This window comes from Sciurus carolinensis, chromosome 7 (genome assembly GCF_902686445.1).
Source record: "Sciurus carolinensis chromosome 7, mSciCar1.2, whole genome shotgun sequence".
Lineage (NCBI taxonomy): Eukaryota > Metazoa > Chordata > Mammalia > Rodentia > Sciuridae > Sciurus > Sciurus carolinensis.
This window is the reverse complement of record NC_062219.1, coordinates 122,356,340-122,370,869: the sequence shown is the minus strand read 5'-3', so window position 1 is coordinate 122,370,869 and position 14,530 is coordinate 122,356,340. Positions and strand designations below refer to the sequence as shown.

Below are 14,530 nucleotides of genomic sequence, written 5' to 3'. Positions count from 1 at the left end.
CAACACTGCAGAGACAGAAAGATTAGTGGTTGCCTAGGCATGGGGGTTGGAATGGGGCCTGAGTACAAATGAGCATAAGGTTTCTCCTTCTTCTTCAGTACCGGGGGCAGAACATGGAATTCAGGGCCTCATGCATACTAGACAGGTGCTCTATTACTGAACTATATCCAACATAAGGTTTCTTTTTGGGGTAATGTAATCTAAAATTAGATTATGGTGATAGTTTCACAACACTATGAACATACTAAATTCATTGATTTGTGTACTTAAAATGGGTAAATTTTGTGAGATATAAATTGTGCCTCAATAAATCTGTAAGAGAAGAGGTGGTGCAGACATTTTGTGTTTTGAAATATCTTAAAGAAAGTTGTTTTTGAGAGTTGAAGAAAGATATACAGTAAGAGAGCATATGAGGCCAAGGGAAATGTTTAAAAAATTATCACAGAAAACTCAAAAATACACATAAACGGAGACGATGAAACAAAGAACTCCCACATACATCCTCCAGATGTAATAATCATTAATTCAGGAACACTCTGGTTCCATCTCTACTCTCACTCTCCATCCTAGATTATTAGAACAAGTTCTAGACATATAATTTCTAATGTAAATATTTCAGTATCTCTAAAAAGTAAGGATTCTTTTTATAAATACAATCACAATATTATTATTGCCTCTAAAATTGGCAGTAATTCCTTCTTATCTCAAAATATGTGAAGTTCAAATTTCCCAAATTGTCTAACACACACACACACACACACACACACACACCCCCACACACACACACAGTTTGTTTGAATCAGGATCAAAGCACAGATCACATTGTATTAAGTTGATATATCTCTTAAGTCTCTGTTCTTTTTCTCTTTTGGTACTGGGGATTGAATCCAGAAGTGCTTTACCACTGTGCTACATCCCCAGTCCTTTTTATTTATTTATTTTAAATTTTGAAACAGGGTCTCATAAGTTGCTGAGGCTGGTTTCAAACTTGTGATCCTCCTGCCTCAGCCTTCTGAGTCACTGAACTCTCTCTTCTTTTAGAACATTTTTAGATTTGTAGGAGAAAGGAGAAGATAATACAATGTTTCTATGTATCCTGCACCCACTGTCCCCTGTTACTAACATCTCACATGAATTTGGTATTATTTGCTATGGTTAATGAATCAATGTTGATAATAATCATTAAAGTCAGTGTTTTATTTGGATTGTCTTAGTCTTTACCTAATGTCCTTTTTCTGTTCCAGGATCCATCCAAGATACCACATTATGTGTATTTTTCCAGTGTCTTTGGACTCTTCTTATTTGTGACAGTTTTACAAACTTTCCTTGTTTTTTATGACTTTGATAATTTAAAGGAGTATTGGTCAAATACTTTGTAGGATGTCCCTCTTTTGGAATTTATTTGGTGTTTTCCTAGTGATTAGACTTGGAGCTTAAGTCTCTTTTAATCCCTCCCCTGACATATATTTGTTAAAGAAATGTTTTGTTTCTTATAGAATTTTCCACATTCTAAATTTTGTTAATTGCATCCATGTATCATTTATCATATTCCTCTGCCTCCCCTGTTTTTTTCTGTTAAAGACTGTTTAAAGACTTTATATGACTCAGGATCTATTTTATGACAAGAATATGTCATAGGTAGTTGTGTTTTTTCATCAAGAAGCATATAATTCTAGTTGACAGTTGTTGATCAGCATTGCCTAGCTCTATTTTTCTATTAGGGGTTGTAAAAATGGTGTTAGCTACTGTCCTAGGAGACCATGGGCTGGGGAGCTTTCTGGGTCACCCCTTTCCCAGGAAGACTGGCAATTAATCCTGAAAATAGACTTTAATTTTTTTACTGGATACAGAGGATCATAGATTTTGACAATCCTCCATTTTGAATTTAGAAACAATCACATCAATAGGCAAAAGTTGACATCACAAATGAATTATCTCCTTTTTTTTTTTGAAGAGAAGAACAATCATGGTCTGGGGTCTTGTATTAAGGAGTCAATAAAAATGTATAAAAATTTTATAAGCATAAGAAACTCATAATGATTGACAGAAAAATAAAGTTAGTAAAACAACTACTTGGCCTTTAATAAATGTCCCCAAGCTCCAAGCCCCGGGGATCTAAAGGGCATGTGAATCTGCTTAGTTTCTCTGTTTTTCTGCCTCTCTTGCCAAACTTTACCAAACACTTACTGAAGATAGAGGCCTGTTGGATGTGTGTTCAGTGAAATCATACTGTTTTCTCCTTATTAGGAAGAAGCCCTTAGGCAGGAGCAGCTGGGACTGAAGAGCCTGGTGGGCATGGGAATTGGGAGGACTGAGATGGGAGGGTGAAGGTGGAGAGGTAATAGGGACAAGGTGTGACACTGTGGTGGAACAGCAGGTGCTTCAGAACCTGCCCAGGAGATGATGTGCATGGGTAGCTGATGGTGCAGACTCCGAAGGGTCAGAGGGTCCTGAGAGGAGCGGTGTGGGTGTGGGATCAGGCTATGGTGTGCCATGATGGCAGTCTGAGATGGTGCACCGTGTGGTGATCACCTGACTGGGCTTCCCTGGTCTACTCGTAGCCGGTTCTCCTCCAGTGTTTGGTAAACACCAGAGGAGGTCAAATCTCCAATCCCTGGCCCGTACTAGTGATGAGGCTGGGAGCACTTCTCCGTGGCCCCAGGTCTCCAGCCGGGCACAGATATGGACCCAGAGCTTCCCTCCCCTGGCCTGCCTTCCTCATGGGGTCTCAGCCTGGCCCAGCTTTAAGTATTAGGAAAATCTGTCTTCCGGGAAGAATATTTTGCCCCCAAGTCCCTTCCCTCCCAGGTTCCTAATTGAGTTGGGAGAGACAGATAGATACAAATAGGGTGTGAAAGGAAGTGGTGTGAATATCCCTTGGAAGTTTTGTGAAGAAGTTATAGCTATACAATGTAGGTCTCCAGCCCACACCTCTCCTCAGACCTCAGACCAATATGTTCACTGCTTCCTCCACTCCCCAGTAGGATGCTCCCAGAAATGCATCCAAATTTAAATTCTTGATTTCCTGCTCCAGTGTCTCCTCCCTTGTCTCACTTTTAACCCTGGAAAAGTCATTATCCCATTATGTAGGCTGGAAACCTAGGTCACACTCAATTTGCCAGCCAATATGGCCACCTCTGCCTTCAGCATAATCCCCAAGCTGAGTCCTCATCCCGTCATGAACTTCTAGGTCTAAGCAGTGGGACCCAGACATGACTGAGATGGGCTCCATCTGGGACAGTCAGGGACTCCCGTGAAAAGCAGTGCCCTTTTAAGATTAAGGGAATAAAAACTTTGAGTGGAGAATGGGACAGTTAGCTCATCTCTCCACCTCTACCGGAAAAGGGGAAATACACTCCAGGGACCTTAATCCACAGCTTGTTAGCTGTTAAAATCATGGAATGTGATTTGCCTTGTCTTCCCACCTTAACTCATGGCTCTTAATAAAGAGCCTTTCCCTCTCTTCTCACTCACTCTCAAACAGACTTATTGACCTCAGAAACCAGGTGAATCATTAAAGTCAGGATACCCTCACTGTGCCTCTCCAAGGAAAAACAGTTCTGGATAAAGCTGTTGAGGTGCCAAGGAAACTGCAAACTCCCAGGACCTTTAACTTGTTACATAATTTGTGTTCTCTTCCAACTCACAAGTATGTGTTCTCCTAACAGCTTCAGCACCTCATCCTTATCACAGGGCACAGGTATTTATGCAGGATGCAATACCAATATGGGAGACAGAACATTTGGTGCTGGGCTGTGCAATGGACTGACCCCTCCCTTCAAGGCTGAAGTGCTCACACACACAGGACTCACGAAGAAAATACCTTAGAAAATGTACCCAAAGCCAATTAAAATTTCTAGACTCTAGCCCTCCCTTATGATCCTTACATGGAAATAAAAAGTAGCTCTCTTCTTTGTTCAAGGAGCCAGCTTGACACTCTCTTGGACAGTGCTTTGCCTCCCTTCTGGCTCAAGCAGAAGTTCCAATAGAGTCTCATTCTCCTTGCAGTTGTGTCTTTATCTGATTCTTCTGATGTAGAGCACGAGAAGTTAACAAGTTGGGAATGCATCCCTCCTAGGTCTTGCCTGGGTCTCTCCTGCCGCCTCCCTACTCTCTATGTCCTCTGTTCTCTCTAGTCCACCTGTCATGGCCTTTATTATTCAGCTTCCCTTTACTATGTTAAACTAACTGAGATAATAAGCTTACATAGAGAGAAGGCTTATTTTGCTTCATGGACTTGAAGGTTTCAGATCATGATTGATTGACTCCATTGGTTTGGTTATGGCAGGAGTGTTAGGAGGAAGAAAATCACTCACTTCCTCAGCCAGGAAGCAAAAAGAAATAGGAAGAGACTGAGGTCTTACAATCCTCTTCCCAAGGTATGCCTCCAGTGACCTGAGAACCTCCCACTAGGCTCTACCTCCTCCTAATAGTGTCATGCTGGGGACAAACCCTTTAACACATGGACCTCTTGGGGGACACTTACTCAGATCATGACAGAGCCTGAGATTCTTCCTTCTTATCTTGGCCCTTCCACAGCTCTCCCTCTCCTAAATGTTTACTTGATGGTGTCCTCAAGCTTATGCCATCTTGTCTTTTTTTTCTTTTCCTTTGTTTAATTTTTTAAAAAAAATTTCCTCCCTAGTATTGGATATTGAACCCAGAACCTGATACATGCTAGTAAAGTGCTCTACCACTTGAGCTACAGCTACCATCTCATCTCCTCTCCCCTCCCTCTCTCCCTCCCTCCCTCCCTCCCTTCCTTCCTTCCTTCCTTCCTTCCTTCCTTCCTTCCTTTCTTCCTTCCCTCCTCCATAAGGATTGAACCCAGGGGCAGTCTACCACTGAGCAGCCTCCCTAGTCACTGGGATTTCAGGTGTGCAGCACTATGCTCTTTGTTTTAGATGAGTAAGTCTTTGCCACGAAAACCACTTCTCTCTAGGGTACTGACCCTTCCTTAGAGGAAGTGGGGTGTCAAAGAGACCCCACCCCCTTTTTCCCAGAGGCTACTCTGGAATGGATATGGGCAGGGGTTGTCAAGATGATGTCACTTTTAGCACAGGATCTCCTGGGTCATTTGAGGGTTACCTTCCATACCATCCCCTCTCCTCTGTTCTCCTCCTGCCACCCCCCATTCTTTCGTTCTGTGAACTAGGTATGAACTAGAAGTTTCTGGGATCTCTTTGGGTTCCCTATTTATCACCCAGTGGCAGTGAGCAGTGCAGGAAGGACTGAGCAGAACTGACAGCCAAGAAGATAGTACTGGTCAAAGGGAAACAAGATGCTTCTTGCCCACAGAGGCTAGCTTCTGTGGGTGGGAGTGAGTTAGACAGGACCGCCACGAAAAGCAGCACCACTTAAGATTAAGAGACTAAAGGCTTTAGGGAAAATGAGACAGTTAGCCCCTGCCCCCTGAAAAGGATAAATGCACTTGAGGAACCTGAACTCATGGCTTGTTAGCTATTAAGAGCATGATGTGGGTCTTCCCCTGGCCCCTCACTAGCTCCCTCTCAGTCTCATCTGCCTCAGAAACCAGGTGCCATTAAAAGCCAGGATGCCCAGGCCATGGCTCTGTAAGGACAAACAACGTGTAGGATAAAACTGCTGAGGAGTCACTGAAATGGCATATTCCCAGGACCTTGGCTTGTTACTCTCATGGATGGTGTTTCCTTCTGCTCCCCATCTATGCGTTCTCTTAATAGCTGCAGCAACTCATCCTCATCCCCGGCAAAGATGTTCATGCAGGACGAGGCGTCAATATGAGAGATGGAATCTTTGGTGCCAGGATTATCGGCTGACTACCTCTTCCTCGAGGTCGAAACACTGGCCCAGGAAAAGAAAAACGTCTTTCAAAATGTACTTAAAGCCAATTATTTCTAATTTCTAGGCCACTCCATCACCTTTTCACATGACTAAAACTAGCTTTCTCTTTTTGTCCTGGGAGCCAGCTTGACACTCTCTTGATCAGTGATGTGTCTCCTGTGTGCTCCAGTCCCAAGAAAGGGTCTTGCTCTTGTTGCATGTGCCTTTATCTGATTCTTCTGACAGAGAATAGAACCCACCTAACCAGTAATGGTAGCAGGAGCAATGCATGGGAATGGGCAGGTGGGGGCAGGTCAGGGCAGTCAGGTAAGGGAAGAGCTGGAAGCAGGGGTGAGGCCCTGATCTTCCCTAAGCAGGCAGGTGGGACGGGAAGTTCAGAGGGGCACAAGGGGCAACTGCAGAATGAAGGGCTGCATGATCTGGGAGGAAGGGCCATGGGAAGGGCCCTAAATTCACTGCAGTGAAAGTTTTGGAAAAGAAGGATTGTGTCCAGTGGCTTGAGGCCAATCTCATACAGCCATAGTGCTGGATAGCCAAGCCACTGGCTTTCAGAATGATGCAGGTCAGAGAGCTCTGTGCATTCAAAACGCTTCATGTGTCCTTGTTGCATTTTTTCCCTTTTATGTTTTGTATGGAATTTCTTTAAAAAGAAAATCTACCTCTATTGTTCACAGAATGCCTATAGTTAATAATACTGCATTGTATTCTTAAAAATGTGCCAAGAGGCACATTATGGCAAGAGTTCTTGTGCTGCATGCGAGCGCGCACAAACACACACACACACACACACACACACATACTTAATAAAGGGGTGAGAGGTATTAAACTAAAACTCTGAGACTGAGAGTTCTTTGAAATAAAAAGGTTTATTGAGCTGTTAAGTTGCTAGCAAGAGCCAGGTGTGGTGGCACACAACTGTAATTCCAGCGACTTGGAGGTTGAGGCAGGAGGGTCACAAGTTTGAGGCCAGCCTGGGCAATGTAGTAAGACTCTGTTTCAAAATAAAAAATAAAATAAAATAAAAAGGGATAGGAATGTGGCTCAGTGGTAGAGCACCCCTGGGTTCAATTCCCAGTACAGCAAAACAAAATAAAATAAAACATACAAATGAACAACAGCAACAAAACAACAACAAAAAACCCAACAGTTCCTAGCAAGAAAAGGAACAGGTCTTGGGACAAGTTCTGCAATTCCCAGCAGCAAGACTAGAAAGCACTTGGAAAATGTCCTCTGGACCTAAGAGTGAAGAACATTTTTATAATGAAAATTTGGGGAAGGAAAGCATAAATTATTCACATTAAACCTACACTGCATATAGATAAGAGAGGAGGAAAATGTGAAGTTTAGGATAGGAGGGAAATGCAGAAGTATTTGTTACTTCTGAATTGGTTGGGGTTAATACCTTTTAGGAAGGGTTAAACTTCTTTTTAAATTGGTGCATTATAATTAGACATAATAGTGGGAGTCATTGTTACATATTTGTACATACACACAATAGAACAATATGATTCAGTCAGTTTCATTCCCCAAGGGAGGCTTATACTTAAGCAGGAGGTGGTGGCACCTAATGGTCAGTCTCCAGAGGTTTTAAGTGAGTTCCAACATACATTTAGGAATGTGGAACAGTCTTTTGTTGGTTTCAGTCTTAGCTTTTAACTGATTAACTCCCCCTTTCCTTCCTTGTATTAACTTTTTATTGCTGTGACAAATATCTGAGAAAAACAACTTAGAGGAGGAAAGATTTATTTTGGGCTCAAGGTTTCAAAGATTTCAGTCCATGGTTGGTTGGCTCCATTGTCCTGGGACTGGAATGAGGCAGAATGTCATGGTGGAAGGACATGGCAGAGGAAAGCTGTCAGCTCATGGTAGCTAGGAAGGAGAGAGGGGAAGAAAGGGGGGGGCAAGATGTAGTACTCAAGGGCATGCCCCCCAGTACCCAGTCCCTCAACTAGGTCCTACCTCCTACAGCGTCCACCACTTCTCAGTAGTCCATTCAGCTATCAATGGATTAATCCATTAATCCATTCCCCCAAAAGCCCTACCTCTGAACATTGCGGCATTGGGGATCAAGTCTTCAACACATGAGCCGTTGATGGACACGTCACATTCAATCCAGAACAGTCCAACACCCTCTGACCTTTTAAATTAAGTTTAGAACACCTCAGAATTTTTCTTTTGTCATGGGGAAGTTTTGAAGATGATACCCTAAGACATAGATTGTGGCGATGGTTCCCTGGATATATACTCATCTCCAAACTCATCCAGTTGTATACATGAAGTATGTGCAACTTTTTGCTGGTCAATCATGCTTTAACAAAGTGGTTTAAAACAAGCACCAAAAGCTCTCTACTTCCTGGATAAACTGAGTGGACACAGGAAACCATTCCCCCTGCAGTCCTGGGGGTGGCAGGGGAGGAAGGGGACTGTCCTTGGGGGAGGCTCCCAGGGGTGAGCATGTCTAAGAACCCACACCTCAGAGCTAATTTAACACCTGCTGGGAGGCCACTACCTTCTCAGCCAAGGAACTGCCCCTGTTCCTTGGAGGTTCAGCCAGTAGCAGGGGTAGGAGGAAAAGGGGTGGAATAGAAGTGTCAGAAGGGGCTGGGTTGTGACTTTGAGTCTGCAAACATCAAGGGCTCTGCTCTGTGGACAGAGCCCAGTGCCTTCCCTTCAGCCTACTCCTGAGCCACCTGGACTGATGTTCTACTTCTTCCACCTCTATGTGCACCTGGATTCCCCTTGTCCTTGGGTTGGTTATTGGTGTTTTCTTCCTTATGGGGGGAGGGTCATTATCTGGCAGAAGTGATAGTGAGTAACCTGGGAAGGTGTCTGAGGTAAAGGGGGTTCAGGATGAGGATTCTCATATTCACCGCCCTACCTCCTGCCTCATGGCCTGGACTTTGTCCTTTACATTTTTGTTAATCTCTGTCAGTTCCCTCTCCCCATCCATCCTCCATCCTTCCCTTCTCTGCTTTGTGACCCTGGACTCCACAGTCTATGCGATGGACACATCACTCTGGGGCCCCCTTGTGGGCAGTTTCTTATTGCGTTTGTCCAGTAGGAGGCTCTAGGGGAAGCTCTGTGTGAAAGGAGAGGGGACTGTGGTGTTTCACCCACACTTATGTCAGTGTCAGACTTCCTTTTTGTCTGGGGCTTCTCGGTTCCTCATGCCTTCTTGCCAGGGTGTGTGGGTGTATGGGGATAATGGCTCCTTGCTGTCCCCTTCACAGTCCCTTTATTACAATTGTGTAACTGAACCTTCTCAGTGGAACTCAGCTTCCCACCGGGCCCCTCCATTTTTCCTTCTCTTCTCACTTTGGTACTCACAGGGGTGAGGGTTGAATATCCCGTGAGCTGGGGAATGCTCTCGCCTCACTGAGGAATGTGCTGTTTCTCAGCAGAAACTGCAGGGCAGAGTCCTCAGCATGGATTTCCTCTCCACCCTCCTCACACTCAACCTTTGAACCTCTGTAGAGCAGAAGTTGGTCTCAGAGAGGGCAGGAGCTGAGCAGTCGTTTTTTCCAATTTTTGACCCGGAATGGGTTCTTTCTTTCTCTCTGAATTATGGAACCAATAACAAAACCGAGAGCTGATTACACAGCAAAGGATAGTTTACTCTTTGGCCAGAGAATAAAGAGAAGCCTGGAGATAACTCTTAGATCAACTTCCTACCCAAACAAAAGATGAGAGATTCCTTTTAAGAATAAGGGGAGAAAGTGGGGATTTAAGGAGAAGGAGGATTATTCTCGACTTCTTCTGGAGGAGGTGATCAGGTTCATTCTGGAGACAGGGATTTCTTCCTTCCTTTCTTCTTTCTTCTGTACTGGGGATCACACCTAGAATTTTCAGCATGCTAGGCAAGTGCTCTAACACTGAGCTACATCCCCAGCCTTTTTAATTTTATTTTCATTAAGTTGCTGAACTGGCTTGAACTAGCCATCCTCCTGTCTCGACCTCCAGAGTAGCTGGGATTACAGGCTCAAGCCACCATGTCCCACCTGGACTGCTTTCTTTTGATCCTTTCTTCTTGAGCTGGTTTCAATTTAAGTCAGAAGGGGACCAGACCGAGATAGTGCTGGTGGGAATTTTATTAGGGAGCTGTGTTACAATGAGGTGGTAATGAGTCTGGCATCCTGTATGCCTAAAACCAGTCTGCATCTGGTTTCACAGTAGCAGTCAAGGAGGTCCCAGATGTTTGCATGGTTGGCTAGGTGGATATTTGGTCTGGAACAGAGCACCAGTTATCAAAAGGGATTTTTTCCTCAAGGTTCAAAAGTGTGTTTTCCTGGTGACATTTTCAACTTCCCAGGGAATTCAGTTTCCCCAGGGTCAGAGGGGAAGAGCCCCTCAGAAAACTGAGGGTGCTTCTCCAGCTCTTCTGACCTGGGCCTCCCTTAGGTGTATCTTATCTTAGGTATATCAGGCTCCCAGTGTTTCTTATCAGTGTTGCTGTGTGATTTTCTCCACTTTACGGTGGGTCCTGTTAGCTAGTTTGCTCAGGGCAAAGGGCTTTTTTTTTTTGGTTGTTGTTCCAGATACATGCAACTAGCTGTTAATAAATGCTCACTGAGCAAGTGTGTGTAGAGATTGTGTCCTACAGCCTACCATCAGGGGAAAGTGAGGATCAAAGGGGAGGAAAAGTTTTTGGTTTGGGGAAAGGGCAGAGCCAGGTCTGGCTTGGGCCTTTTGCAGTTGTGTGTTGGGGGCTGTCCAAGAAGAGGATAGGACCTCATCCTCTTCTTGTTCTCAGGGGAGCAGTGGAATGGGGAACAATGTGGGTAGACTGATTTGAAGGGAGACTCGGTTTGGGCAGAGATGCTGACCTTGTTCTCTGCACTCTCCTCTGTGGTGAGTCAGTTCTCTTGTGAAATGAATCTGAATCTGAGCTAGTACTTCAGAAAAGTGAATAATTTCATGCATTAAGTCACGTAATCTGTATAATAGCCATAAGAGGTTGGCACTCAGATTACTTGTATTTCACAGGTGGGACAGAGGCCCAGAGCAGGAAATGTCCTAGTCTATTGAGTGAGAAACAGGATTCTGGACAGGTCTTTTCACCTCCAACCTGATGACTTTGAAAACTTTTTTTTTTTTTTGTTACTGGGGATTGAACCAGAGGCATTTAGTCACTGAGCTCTTTTTATTTTTATTTTGAGACAGAGTCTCACTAAGTTTCTCAGGGCCTCACTAACTTGCTGAGTCTGCCCTCCAACTTGTGGTCCTCCTGCCTCAGCCTCCTGAGCTGCTGGGATTACAGGTATGCACCACTGTGCTGGCTATTTTTTTTTTTAAATGTTGAAGTATAATGAATGCACTGATCTCCAGTTTCCAGTTACACAGTTTACATGTGTGTATACCTGACTAATCACCCCCGATTAAGATATGAAGCCTTCCCTCACCCCTGGAGGTTCCCTGCCATTTCTTTCTGTCTTAACTACCTTCTCAGTCTGACAGGGAGCTCCTTATTTGACTTCTGTCACCCCAGCTTCTGTCTGCCTATTCTTTAACTTCATATATTTGGAATCCTACAGCATGTGGTATTTTATTTCTGGTTTCCTTGGCTCCTTTCCACATTTTTAAGATTTATTTTTTTAAACTTTATTTTTTATTTATATATTTTTACGTGGTGCTGAGGATTGAATTCAGTGCCTCACATATGCTAGGTAAACGCTCTGCCACTGAACCACAACCCCAGCCTCCCGCATTTTTAACATTTCTTGTTTGCACCTTCATACCCACTGTCTTCCTTCTGAGAACTGCCCTTTCTGTCTGCCACATTTTTGCCACAAGGGGGCAGCAAAGCCCGAGGAAATCGGGTGGGACTGCCGGGGTGGCCTTTCCATTGGCCCAAGAGTTATCTGCCATTCATGGAGCACCCTCTTGTTGGGTGCATGCTGTTCTTTCCTCTTTGACAGGGGGTTTCCAAACGGATCTGGACAAGCCCTCCTTTTAAAGTTATGTATTTTGAAAATGCAATTAACAAATATGTACAAGAGTTATTTGTCTTACAAAACAACTCGTCAGAAGATGTAAGAGTAAAGCTTTTATAATAGAAGTTTGATGTATTCTCTGCCTCCCCTTTTGCCTCCCTCCCCACCAGATCCCCGGAGCATTCCTAGCGCTGGTGCCCCAAATTCCTTTAGATATCGGCTGTGCCTTGGGGCAGACCTGCTCCTGTCAGAGTTGGTCCACAGGACCATATAACCTTGGATAGGTTCCACATATTGTAGAGGCTCCATCTCTCCGAAGATGTAAGAGTAAAGCTTATATCTCTCAGCTCTGGAATGAGGACAGTGAGAACCACCTCGAGGTGTTGTACTAAATTATCATGGGAATGAAGTATAAAATGTATTTCTTGGTGGTTACTAGACAGCAGAGGCCCTGGCTCTGCCTTGGGGGAGGAGTCTCTGTGATAGGAGAGAAACAGGGTGTGCAGCATCCTAGGGACTGTTAGAATTTGCTTTTAGAGGCTGGATAGGGCCTCTCTTGCCTAAGGCCCTTCTCTAATTTTCTCAAGGGAAGAGGTCAACTTTTGAGACCTCTAGACCTTTTTCCATAACCTGGTTCTGAAATCTCTTCTACTGGGGCTCATCTGTTTTACCCTTGACCATACATGGACCTGACCTGCCTGGATTGGGACAGTCAGTGAATTCTTTCCAGGTCACTGACAGGGTCACACATATGGTCAGTACCTCTGCTGACTTTCTGCAACTGATTTGATATTGTAGTAACTGGGGAACATGTTTCAGATATTCTGGGCAGATATATTCATTCTGGTGTCCCATCTCCTGATAGGTCAGGACTGAATGTCAGGAAGGCCTTATCCCTCCTTCCTGGCCTCCCTTCTTGCTCTTTCCTTTATTATGCCAGCTTTTTCTCAGTTTACTGTCTTTCCTTTTCAAATTTTATTTTATTTTTTGCTTTTTATTAATCTAATAAAATTTGCTCAATTTTCTAGAAATAAGTATAAATTCATGTCATTTTCATTGTAACCTTGAGAGGGAGATGTTATCTACTATGCCTATTTTACAGATAAGAAAACTGAGGCCAAGAGGGTCACATGGAGAGTGACTGAGCCTGGAGGGCAGCCTAGAAGTTGGCTCCCAGAATTTGTCCTTTCCAATACCACATGCTGCCTTCCCCCTGCTCCTTCCAAACAGTAGGTGGTTGGGGGTCTTTTCTCTGACTAGGGCTCATTTATCTCTATGCTCTGTCTCCAGGAAGGGTCCCTTACCTCTCAGGAGAAATCTTTCTCAAAGAAAAAGTGGGCAAAGATGAACCTATTGGTGGGGAAGTGCCTGGCACCTGCCAAATGCAGCGCCATGTCCTGAGCCCATAGCGGAGGGGACTGGGCTAAGTTTCAAGTTTAGGCGAACTATAGATCCAAAAAAGCAGGACAGGGTTCTGGGCTCCTATGATGGGCACCACAGCCTCCTTGAGGATGTGTCTGTCTCTGACACTGTCCAGGCCAAACTTGGGCACAATTAGGGGGCAGAACAAGAGGCAAGTAGGAGTTGTCATGTCCTCCATGATGGGAGCCCTAAGTCTGGGCCCCCTGTCCTGGGGTGGGGGTCATAAGTGGTGTGAGAATAACAGAGAGATAGAGGGATGGCTTCCACCACAGAGGTGCAGGATGGGGAATGGAAGGGCCTGGTATTCTGGACCAAGTGGGACTGCACTGTGGTTGGTGTGGGAAAGGAAGGAACAGTTTCTTCCCAGGCAACTCTAGTGGTTTCCTAGTACCACAGTCTTCCCAGAAAAGCTGGAAGGAACCCAGGTTCAGCTCTTTGTCAGTGTCAGGATTGTGGGGGCCCACCATCCTGTTAGTATATGAACCGATAGGAAATGCTTTGCTCCAGCAGGGGACTGCCATCTAGTCCTGAGCCCTGCTCTCTTTGCTGAGGTGCCAGAGCTCTGGGCTGGACCTGCCTTCTGTCTGCTGGTCTTGGCCCGCCTCCCCCATTTCTTTCTCCAGCTCTTAAGATATGGAAGGTTGCTGCAGTCGCTCCTTGCTCTGCTGTCTCACCTCCCTGATTCTTCTTGTCCAGCTGTCCACAGGTAAGTGTGTCCCCATCTCTCTTCTTGTGTTGTTTTAAAAAGCAAGATATAAAAAATTTGAAAATACATTTTCCCTCATTTTTTTTTGTCTTTTTTTTTGGTTCTGCAAGTATTCATTCATTTTGTTCCTCAAATATTAATGAAATGTTGTGTTATGTGCTATTGTATGAATGAATCAGACAGAAATTCTGTCATTATAAAGTTTACCTCCTAGCAGGAACAGTGAGTAAAAATTGCAACTAGCCAATGAGGCCTATGTGTGTTGGAGGAGATGACCATGATGGGAAATGCAGCAGGGCAGGGCGTGGGCAGTCAGGGGCATGGGAGGCCGTGTTCAGTGAGCTGGTCTGTTAGATAGGAACATAACCCTGGAGGAGGGGAGGTGAGCTGTGAGGACCACTTGGAAGGAGGGTTCCTGCGGGGGGAGCAGCCTGTGCAGAGCTGTCAGTGTGCTGAGTTGTGAGGAAGCACAGAGGCAGGTGTTGGCTGGGCTAGAGTGGACAGGGAGAGAAGCAGCGTTGAGTTCAGAGGGATCTTGGGAAGGAGGGTCAACATTGTGAGGCCTGGGGACAAGTGGGGAGCCATGTCAAGGCTTTGAGCAGAGCAGCTACATGGATTAGCCCCCATGTTAAAAGGATCACTGGTGTCA

The 14,530-nt window shown here is 44.8% G+C and overlaps 1 pseudogene; it reads left to right on the top strand.

Annotated features, from left to right (window-relative positions):
- Window positions 1-14,530, top strand: part of LOC124988288 (SUN domain-containing protein 1-like) — a 92,736-nt pseudogene that overhangs the window by 34,240 nt on the left and 43,966 nt on the right.